This window comes from Mauremys mutica, unplaced genomic scaffold (assembly GCF_020497125.1).
Source record: "Mauremys mutica isolate MM-2020 ecotype Southern unplaced genomic scaffold, ASM2049712v1 Super-Scaffold_100434, whole genome shotgun sequence".
Classification (NCBI taxonomy): Eukaryota; Metazoa; Chordata; order Testudines; family Geoemydidae; genus Mauremys; species Mauremys mutica.
This window is the reverse complement of record NW_025423340.1, coordinates 285,082-296,079: the sequence shown is the minus strand read 5'-3', so window position 1 is coordinate 296,079 and position 10,998 is coordinate 285,082. Positions and strand designations below refer to the sequence as shown.

The 10,998-nt window shown below is 54.6% G+C and overlaps 3 non-coding genes across 3 annotated transcripts; all 3 read right to left on the bottom strand.

Moving 5' to 3' along the window:
• Positions 1–2,972: 2,972 nt before the first annotated feature.
• Positions 2,973–3,045, bottom strand: TRNAF-GAA. Its single transcript has one exon. It is a non-coding gene; the product is annotated as a tRNA-Phe (tRNA).
• Positions 3,046–9,280: 6,235 nt separating this feature from the next.
• On the bottom strand, positions 9,281–9,353 carry TRNAF-GAA. Its single transcript has one exon. It is a non-coding gene; the product is annotated as a tRNA-Phe (tRNA).
• Positions 9,354–10,560: 1,207 nt separating this feature from the next.
• On the bottom strand, positions 10,561–10,642 carry TRNAL-UAA. The gene has a single exon. It is a non-coding gene; the product is annotated as a tRNA-Leu (tRNA).
• Positions 10,643–10,998: the final 356 nt, after the last annotated feature.

Here is a 10,998-nt window from a genome sequence, read left to right as displayed (position 1 = left end):
TCTGGCACCATTCCTGAGGGTCACCGTGCCTCACTCTCTTCCTGCCATGTTGGGAAAGACAGCTCCCATCTCTCCTTGGTAAAGGTCAGGTGGGCCAACTAGGGGCAGAAGCCCATTTTATGTTTTCCTACTGCAGAGCCCAAGCTCAGGGACTCACCTTCAGTGCCACCCAGAGGGGAGGCAAGCAGGGCAATTTGTCCCAGGCCCCACAGGGGCCCCATGAGACTACAGCATTGCAACTTTTTTTTAATGGAAGGGGCTCCCAAAATTGCTTTGCTCCAGACCCCCTAAATCCTCTAGGGCAGCCCTGCTCATCTTGGGTGCAGACACCACTGTGCTCCCAGAGAACAAGCTGCCCCTGCACAAAGAGGGATGAAAAGACCTGCTAAAGTCTGGGATTAAACCAGGGACCTTTAGATCTTCAGTCTAACGCTCTCCCAACTGAGCTACTTTGGCAGCTGCATGGGAGTATTTTGGCCTGTTGCTTCTCTGTCGGGGATGTTTTTGCAGCAGTTGCACACAAAAAGGACGTCATTGGGAGCGGCCCATGAAGACAAGACTCACTTTTGCCTGTCTTGCTCAGCTTGACTTGCTGCTTCACCCCGTTCCTGCTCTAGTGCCCGGGTTGACCTGGTGGTGGAAGGGGACTGGGGGCCAGTGGCGCGGGGAGGAGGTTGAGCTGGACCCTGAGCTAGACTAGACTCTGGCAGTGAGACTCTGGCCACCACTTGCCCCCCCCCCGTTGTCCTGGCTTCCCCCACTGGGCGTCATGTCGGGAGGGACGTGGGGCTTCTGCCTCCCCTCCCCGATTTTCACCCCGCAGAGGAGTGTGAACAGGAAAACGAACGGCTGTGCCACACCCCCACCGGAGGAACCCGACATAACCTCAGGATTAAGACCCAAGGACTCAGGCTGAGAACTGATATAACTCCACTCATCTGGGATTTAACAACCTTTCTTCCACGGAGCAGGGCCAGATCCAGTGTTATTCCTGCCCCAAGCGGCAAAAAAAATAAATTAAAAAAAAAAATCCACAATCGATGGCAGCTCTACCGTTTTTGGCAGCAAGTTCATAGAATCATAGAATCATAGAATTCAAGATCAGAAGGGACCATTATGATCATCTAGTCTGACCTCCTGCAAGATGCAGGCCACATAAGCCGATCTACCCACTCCTTTAGCAAGCGACCCCTGCCCCATGCTTCGGAGGAAGGCGAAAAACCTCCAGGGACACTGCCAATCTGCCCTGGAGGAAAATTCCTTCCCGACCCCAAATATGGCGGTCAGCTGAACCCCGAGCATGCGGGCAAGACTCTCCAGCCATACCCTCTGGAAAAAGGTTAAGAATATCATATCATTGATCCATTGTACTATTTACCAGTGTGGCACTTAATTGACCTATTGACTAAGCCCGTTATCCTATCATACCATCTCCTCCATAAACTTATCTAGCTTAATCTTAAAGTCATGGAGGTCCTTCGCCCCTACTGTTTCCCTCGAGAGGGACTGAGTGGGTCAAATTGCCGCTGAAGAGCTGGACGTGCCTCCCCTCTCCGTTGGCTGCCCCAGGCACCTCCTTGCTGCGCTGGCAGCACCAGATGATGTAGCAGGCGATAGCTAACCCAGGTGGGGCACATGACCCCACACGCCCTCTGCAAGTCTTGCCTCTGAAATTAGGAGAACTGGTGAGTTCAGGGCACAGCTGCACACCCAGGAGAAAGCCCAGCACGACACGCCCAGGGTGAGGGGGGTGCTAAAGCCTGGCATCAAACCAGAAACATTTAGATCTTCAATCTAATGCACTCCCAGCTGAGCTACTTTGGCAACAACCAGCCCCACCAGGAAGGCTTAATACACGAGCCGCAGCACATGCTGGGAAGACTTAAATCTGGATGTCACAACACAGGAGACAAACAGTGGACTTGGCCCCGGGGGCAGGCTGGGGCTCCCTATATCCCAGTCACTCAAGCCAGCACCTGCCCCCTCAAGCTGTCACTGGCGCCCCCAGGTCTGGGAGACAAGAGCAGCAGTTCTCACTGGAACAACTCCACCCACAGCTCGCAGGCTCCTCCCAAGCCTAAACCGGGAAACCATCTTGCCAGAAAGCCGCCCACTAGGACTCACCATTGCTCCTTTTCCTTCCACCCAGAACCCCACTTCTTCTTCTCCTGGGCTGCAAGTAGCCACCCCTGGGAAGCCAAGAGGCAGGCACAGGATTCTACCTCCCAGCAGCCAACCGCACCTCCCCAGGCTTTGTAGAACAAATGGTGGCGCTCTACTAACCCCACACGTAGGCTAACCTCCCAGGGCAGAGGAGGCCAAGCCACAAGCATTCAAAAGGCGACTGGCCTAATTCCTCGAGCTTCCCCAGGCTGACGCCAAGGTACTTTGTCCACTGATGTCCCCACCCTCCATCGTGCGGGGGTTGGGGTTATCCCAGGGACAGGCCTGTGGCAGAAGGAGGAGCGCCTTGCTGGACAGCATGGGGAGCTGGGAAAAGGAAGCCAGCATGTTGCTGCCCAGTTTTGGGCTGAGGCCCTTCTGCATGTCAGGCAAACGTGAGAACCACTACACTACAGAAACTCCATCACCGTGCGCTGCCCTGCCCCGCCCCGCCCTCAAATTCCCTGCACTTTGGTGGTGCTCACCCTGGCACACACCGAGGGGCGAACCTGGAGAACATGGCCGCAGCTCTTCAATGGGTCAGCTGGAAGAGCAGAGGACTGGAGCCGGGGCTCAGGAAGTCGTCCTTACGTCACCCTTGTGACTCCAGCTTGAGGGAGAGCTTCTTTTTCTTCCCTTGCTGAGAAAGAGCAAGAGAAGAAAGAACAGTCAGGTGGGCCAACTGGGTGCAGAAGCCAATGCTGCCTTTTCCTGCAGCTAAACCTGAAATGAGGGACTTGCATTGGGTAAAGGAACTGCTGTGTTTCCAGGAAACAGCCCACTGCTGCAGAAAGAGGGATGAAAGAGTCCACTAAAGCCTGGAATTGAACCAGGGACCTTTAGATCTTCAGTCTAACGCTCTCCCAACTGAACTACTTCAGCACCTGCAGGGGCCCTTTTTGGGCTGCTGCTTCTCACCTTGAAGCTTATTCTCAATAAACCATCACTCCAGTCAATAATGGCCAATGCAAGACGGACATCGCTTGCTATTTTAGCACTCGGAAATGTCATTAACTAGTCTTTGGATCTCCCGAATGCTGCGCTTCAGTTCATGGGGGAAAGGCGAGAGAAGCGACCTTTGAACAAAAGGCCTGGGGTTAACATCCTAACGCTGTCTCCGACTGTAACACTATTTAATAGCGGCCCACCCTGTGCTGGTGACAGTTCCATTGCTAGGTGTTAGTACATTTCAGTTACTGTTAAAATTAAAAGTTTCTATGTGCTTAAAGGAAATGATTTTTTTTATTTGCTTATATATGGCATGAATAAATACAGGTTTACACATCCTAGCATGAAAATGTATTTTATATGACAGAGAAAATCATGCATCCAAACTGTGCATCAAAATCATGCGATGAGCTACAAATGCAATAAGAAATAAGGTATTCAATGGTTTAACATATGGAGCGGGGGTGGGGGGGCACCGAAGACACTTCTTGCCTGGGACGTCACTTGGTCTAGGGGAGGCCCTGTCAGGGAGAGCAGGAGTTAGTCTCACACGCCTATTTCCAGGCTGTTATCTGTGGGCGCCCTGCTCTGGGGGAGGGATCGCGGCAGCCCAGACTCAGGGCTGGAACAGACCCTGGATTGAGGGGGTGGCTGCAGGGTTTGCAGCGCTCTGATGTCTCAGACAATGTGTCTCCCCAAAGCCTCGGATCTGCGTCCCCAGACGGCTCCTGCGCTGCCTCCGCTCCTCTCACAGTCTATAGCAAGGAGCAGCAGCAAGGGTCAGGGATGAGCCTTAGGGCACTAGGTGGGGGGCAGAGGCTTCAGGACTAAACCCAGCACCCAGAGCAGACGGGGATATGAGGCTTTTTCTCTCTCCTTAGCCATGTGCTATAGCTCCGAGAGCTCTGTGAAATGCCTCCCCGCCCACAGCCTGGGGAAGGGGAAGGAGTCTCAGGTTCTAGCTTGATTTGGATGAGGGTCGCTGGACCCTAGAACCATTCACTGCCCTTTCCCGGAGAAACCTGTGATGCACAGAATGGGGCTGAGATAAATGCTGACAGGAGCCAGGAATTGCTCCCCTGGAATAGCAGCAGGATTGGGCAGCTGGAAATCTCCCCAAAGGAGCTGAAGCCTTGGTGGGTCAGACACAGATGCCCCAGGTGCTGCATGGGAGGTTTAGGTTTGTTTCTGGACAATAGCAGTGAGAGTTTTATTGCCTCAACATTTCAGCAGAAAAATTCAGACCCAAACTGTGTGTGGCGGGGAGGTCGATAGCGGTTTCTTTGGGTTTGATTTAGTTTGTTTTCTCCTTCTCATTGTAAAAGACTTTGATGATTTTGATGGGAACAATGTTGGCACAAGGCCAAGGAAAAATAAGAAAAGTTAAAAATCTGCATTGGGGTGAGGGGGTCTGTGTGTGCCAGGGCAGGGGTGGAGATTTTCATGGGGAGGGGGTTAAGGGATGAATGAGAGGCTTTTGTGGGAACACAGGGGGATGTTTTGCAGTTTAATTTTTCCAAAGGGAAACCTCCCCCCTTTCCCTGTGCTGCTGCCCAGCTCAGACCCCACTGACACCCCTGTGACGAAGTGGGAATTTTCGGAATGTTTTGCATATTGTCTATGCCTCAGTTTCCCCTAGTTGTTGCATGATTATCTAGGTCAGAGGTTCAAAACGCAGGGTGCATCCCACCAGGTGGAATGAAGTAACATTCAGGGGAATGGACCTGGGGCCCAGGCCAGCCCCCAGAATGTGTGGGGAGGGAGCACCCTCCAGCTCCGCTCCTGGCTGTAGCCCCAGCTGCTGGCCCTGGCTGCTGGCCTGGCTCCCAGGGCTCCACTCCCAGCCCTACACCTGTGGCTCTGCTGCTGGTCTCTGCCCCCACCCCCAGCTCTGGCCCCTGCCTCAGCCCCCTGACCCCTGGCTGCGTCCCTTCCCCCACAGCTGTGGCCCCATTCCCAGGTGTGGCTCATGGGGGCACGGAGAAGGGTAAGGGGGGGCGTGACCCTCAAAAAGTTTTGGGACAACTGATCTCGGTGCTGGGACAAGGGTGTTTACTCTGCGGAGACCCCCAAAGGGCAGGTGTGGCTGCTGTCTGGCTGCCTGGGCCCAGACAATGGCCACTAATTCTGTCTCCTAGCAACCGCTGGCCGGGGCGCACCTGCTGCAAGACACCAGCTGGCTGGGACGAGTTGGAGAACAAAGAACGCGGTGGAGGCCAGGTGAGCAAGTTGCCAGGGAAACAGAACAAAGGACAGAAGAGGGGCAAATGGGCCTGGCTGAGCTGGGCTGTTGGGAGCAAGGAGTCTGCTGGGTTGGGGACTCGAGGGGAGAGCCCAGGCTCTGAGTTCGGGGTCTCCCCAAGATGGACGTTGCTGAATCTTCCTGCTTCCTGTGCGAACACAGAACTTTCCCAGGCTGGATCCCAGACCCCTAATAAACCTTCTGTTGTACAGCGCTGGCTGAGAGTCACTGGTGACTGTGGAAGTTGGGGGTGCAGGACTCCCCTTCGGGGGGGGGGGGTTAGGGCTTTCCCAGGTGTCCTATTCAGATGGACTCACGACAGGAAGGTTTTGGGGTGGGACAGGGGGGCTGAAAGGTCCAAGGTCGGTCTGAGGACTTGCTGAAGCCGAGGAGGCTTCCCCCAGTGACAGCATGTGGGAGGAAAGACTTGGACCTGCCAACTTTGTGACCCTGTGAATGTGAAGTGACCAAGTGGTGAGTTAACAATGATACTGTTGCACAGGATCTGACTGGAACTAGGAAACAAAAAGCCCTTACAGTGGAACTCTTGGGTGACTAGAAAGATCTGATTTGTGTTCAACCTTGGAAGGCAATAGATTGTTACATCGGTCAGAACAGCCTGGTTTGGTTTGGTTGGTTGGTTCATGGGTTGGCTGCTTTCCCTGGTAAATTGCAGAGGGTTCAGAGAAGAGCCACGGGAATGATTAAAGGCTTGAGCAGGAAAAGGAGTTTAAAAAAATCCTGCAGCCCAGGAGAACCTCCCACTGCTGGCAATGGGAATTGAGCCTTTTTAACTAGCTGCTGGTACCTGCGGTCTCAGCTATGGATTAAACTGGTGGCAAACACAGCTTCAGCCAAAGAAGTGAAGGATGTAAGTGAAAGAGCAAAGCCGGCCATCCGGGGAGCTGCTGCAGTCCCATCACCACAGCTGGAAGGGAGAAAAGGAAAAACTCCCTGAAGTGCTGGGAGCAGCACCGAGAAAAGGAAGTTTGGCCATGAGATCAGTAGCAATAACTATGAAATGAAGGAGTGCTTTCTCCTCTGTGCCGACAGGTTTGAATTGTGTCACTTTACTACAGGACAAAACTTTAAAATATCCTGCTCTAATTTCAGGATGGGTCTGTAAACATAATCGGTCTCTGTGGGAAGTGGGACATTCAAAATTCCCAAGGAATTTAAGGGGTGGGGTTCACGGTTGGTCACCTGAGGGCAGTGCAGTTCAAACTGATGACCAGAGAGGAGAGAGCAGGGATTGTGGGACACCTACCCGAGGCCAGTTGCAGCGCTGTAATCGACCAGGGTGTCTACACTGGTACCGCGGCGCTGTAGCCCCGGTGCAGAAAGCTGTACACCTCTCGTCAGGGTGTTTTTTTTTACAGCGCTGCAACTGTGCAGTTTCTGTGCATTAAGTGGCTTAGCAGTGTGCACACCTCAGGAGTTACACCGCAGAAAGCTGCTTTACTGTGCAGAAACTTGCCAGTGTAGACAAGGCCGTAGATGGCTTAACTAAGAACCCAAGACTGGTCATACTGGGTCAGACCAATGGTCAATCCAGCCCAGTGTGCTGCTGAGAGTGACCAGTGCCAGATGCTTCAGAGGGAATGAACAGAACAGGCTTGTTGACCAGCAAGATGAGGGTTTTTCACCATTACCTTTAACTTCATTGTTGTTGATTCCTACTTATCCTATCTCACCACACCTCCCCCGAGGCCTCTGGGCAAATCAGGTGTGAACCACTCCTGTGATACAGGCCTGTCCCAATCCAGCTGAATTGAGACAGACTTTCGGCCAATGTCCGTTTGGAAAAGGCCCACTTAACCCAGCGGGTTTCTCAAAGTATCTGTTGCTGTGAACAGCATGTGGTGTGGACGTGTGCAGGGGCAGCAGGTTATATGGGCTCGTGGTGCCCGAGCACCAGGAATATTCAAGGCTGGGGGCTGTGCTCCACCAATATTTGGAGCTGGGTTTCTCCCCTGACCCTGCCTGGAGCGGGCCCTGCCAGCACCCCCCCTTCCCCATCCTGGAGCATCCCCCCCCCGCCTCAGAGCTTCCCTGCCCGAAAAAAAACAGCCGGTGCCTCCATCCCTTGCTTGTGCTGCCGGCTGCCTGCTGCTGCTTCTGCCTAAGGCTATAGAGAGCAGTGACCGGCAGACTGTTGGAGCAGCTCAGGAGGCGAAGGGGAAGGGGGAGAGAGGAGTGGGGAGGAGGCACAGAGGTGCTTGGGAGCCCTCTCTCCCGTCCCCAGCACCCACTGGAGGAGACGCCAAGGGCACTTCCGGCCAGGAGATGGACATCTGGAGTGGACCTCACTCACCGGAGCAGCTGCTGGGGCTTTGGTGAGGCTTGACCCTGTGATCCGCCCCCTCCCCCCGCAGCCCCCACTCCTGTCCAATGCTGGGCAAGGGGCAGCCCCATCCCCAGTGAGGCTATGGTGAGGGGCAGCAGCAGGGGAGGGCACATGTGATGGCAACAACCCCCCCCCCCAGCCCCCGGTACCCACCGTAGGGGAGGCGAGTGAGCTTTCTGGACCTAAGAGAGGCCCTAGGAGCATGTGCAGTGAGAGGGGGGGGGTCCTCTCTGGCCCTAGCCCTGGGGTAGCCTGTCTGCACCCCAAGTTCCTTATCCCCAGCCCTTCCCTACCCCAGAGCCTGCGCCCCAGCACCCCAACCCTGAGCACCCTCCTGCACTGTGAACCCCTCATCCCCAGCCCCATCCCAGAGCCCTCACCTGAGGGGAAAACCGTGCAACTTAAATTTGGTGGTCAGTTTGGTGTATCATTGTGTTTAGCACAATACTTGATTATTTTACACCCTTTAAAGTGTATAACTAGTCGTATACAGGTGTTACTAAGTGAGAATGTTCTTAATGTTTTCTCTGAATCCTGTGTGGGAGCCTCAGTTTCCCCTATGCATTTCTCAAGGATCTAGATGGTGGGATAAGAGGGTGTGACTGTTGTAGAGCCCTAGAGGGCCAGTGTGATGCCGTCTGCACAGAGAATGGCCGATACCGTCTCCGGGCAACTGATGGTCTGGGCCGCTCTCCTGCAAGGTGCCAACTGAAGGTGTTGGAGAACAAAGAGATCAGGTGGCCTCCTAATGCCTGGAAAAGAGACAAAGGCCAGAGGAGGGAGTGTCAGTGCCTGTGCGGACTTCCAAGAAGCGCATGGTGTGGAAGGGGACGCTGGGATGCTTTGGAACAACTCCATACAAAGCCAGTCAGGACTCTGGGGGAGCCTCCTCTCTCTGAGCAGACTGTCTCCAGGGCAAGAAGCTTACACCTTCCTGGGTCTGACCTCGGAGCATTCAGCCTTCCACACCGTGCGCTTTCCGCAGCGAGTCTGCCCAGGCAGGTCCTGGGGCAACCAGAGGTCCCTGCACCCCAACTCTGCAGTCAGACGTGACCCTCAGCCAGCCAGTAAAACAGAAAGTTTATTAGACGACAGGAACACAGTCTAAAACAGAGCATGTAGGTACAGAAAACAGGACCCCTCAGTCAGGTCCATCTTCTGGGGGTGGGGAGCCCAGACCCAAGTTCTGGGCCTCTCCCCATTTCCCTATCCAGCTCCTTGTCTCTTTTGGACAAGGAGGCCACCTGATCTCTTTGTCCCCAACACCTTCAGTTGGCACCTTGCAGGGGAAACTGAGGCACCCACACAGTATTCAGAGAAAACATTAAGAACATTCCCACTTTGTCACAACATGTGCAACAAAATTTAATAACGTATATTGAAGCAGGCAAGTGCTGCTTCTGACTTTCCACTTTTAATTGACCCTTGTAATCTTGTGGTGCCGACGTGTTGTAGCTTCATTTTATATCGGCTTCCAGGGCGGGAGTGCGGGGGCACCACCAAAAGTTACACAAACCTGCTGCCTATGGCTGTGCTCCCAGAGAACAAGCCCCCTCCTGCACAAAGGGGATGAAAGGACCTGCCAAAGCCCGGGATTGAACCAGGGACCTTTAGATTTTCAATCTAATGCTCTCCCAACTGAGCTACTTTGGCAGCTGTATGATAGCACTTTGACCTGTTGCTTCTCTGTCTGGGATGTTTTTGTCAGCAGTTGCACACAAAAAGGACAGGAAAACGAACGGCTGCTCCACACCCCCACCGGAGGCACCCGGCGCCCTTAGCTGTGGGGAGTAAGAAGTGGCTGTTGGCTGACAGGGCCTGTCCCCGAGCAGCTGGAACAGCAGCTGCCACCTCCCCCTCGGCTCCAGGCTGTGGGAAATGCTCATTGCCTGGCTGCATGGGCGGATGCTGCTCCCTGCTCTGGAGAGCGTCTGTATTGCTCTGTCAACCCCCCGTCTTCACTGAGCCAGTCTGGTAAGGTCCCAAGTGCCCCCTCCGGCCTGGCAGCTGAGAGTCTGTGCAGACATCAGCCCCCCTGCCAGCCCCACAGGCAGCAGCAGCGCCAGCCCCCCAGCACCACAGGGGCACTCAATGCACTTCCTGTGGGGAAATGGCTCCTTGGCGTCCAGCTGCTAGAGTGAGAGCCAGGAGAGAGCAGTGTCTGGCTCACCGTGGGGGAGAGAAGAGACCTGGTGAGTGCGGATCTCCCTCAGCCTCCCCCGCAAGGCTGGTCAGTTGTATTGTCACTGTGATAGTCGGTGCTTCCCATCAGGGCCACCAGCAACAACTCCTCCCCTTCCTTCCAAGGCCCTGCCCCCACTCCACCCCTTCCCCCAAGCTCCCACCCTCGTCCCCTCCTGCCCCATTCCTCTCCCTCCCCCACCTCTCCCTGTCTCTTGCTCCTCCCTCTCCCCGCCCAGCGCCTCCTGCACCCCACTGAACAGCTGATCACTGGCAGGTGGGAGGGGCTGAAGGGGAAGAGGAGGAGCTTGTCGGCAAGGCCTGTAGTGGGGGGGGGGGGGAAGCTGGCTGCCAGTGGGCCCTGAGCACCTATTTTTCCTCTGTTGGTTCTGCAGCCCCGTAGCGCCTATGGATTTGCTGACTCAGCTCCTTTCGCACCCTAGAGAGAGGAGCAGAACCAGGGCTGTGGCTCATCTATGGGGCACCAGGTGAGTGGCAGAGGCTTCAGGCGCTAAGAGTTTGCTTGACCCCTCAGGGACACAGTGTGAGGTGGTGTCCCAGGGATCTCTAGGAAAGGAGCAGAACAGGATTTACTTGGGTTGGGGAGAGAATTGAGAGTGTCTCAGGGGGTTGTACAGAGGTATTGCCCTGGGTGAGCGACTGGCTAAAACACAGGCCTCGCTGTGAGCAGGATTTGATCCTGTGCAGGGGAACCCTATTAGATTTTAACTCCAACATCTTAACCACTCGGCCATCACAGCTGTGAGCACAAAGCTGCCCCCATGCAAGAGAAACTGGTAAAGAATCCCACTGTCCAGGCTTGAAGTCATCTGAACTACAGAATTCCCACCACAAACCTGGCTCCCAAAGCACAGGGGGGATTTGGGGTTTGTTCTGTTTGCTTAGCCATGTGCAGTAGCTCATGCTCCAATACGTCTGTTAGTCTATAAGGTGCCACAGGACTCTTTGCTGCTTTTACAGATCCAGACTAACACGGCTACGCCTCTGATACTCCTAGTGACACTCTCCGATGGATCCCCATCCTCCAGTCACCGTGAGGTAGGTAGGAGCGGATCATTATTATCCCTACTTGAAAGAGGGAGAAGCTAAGCCTGAG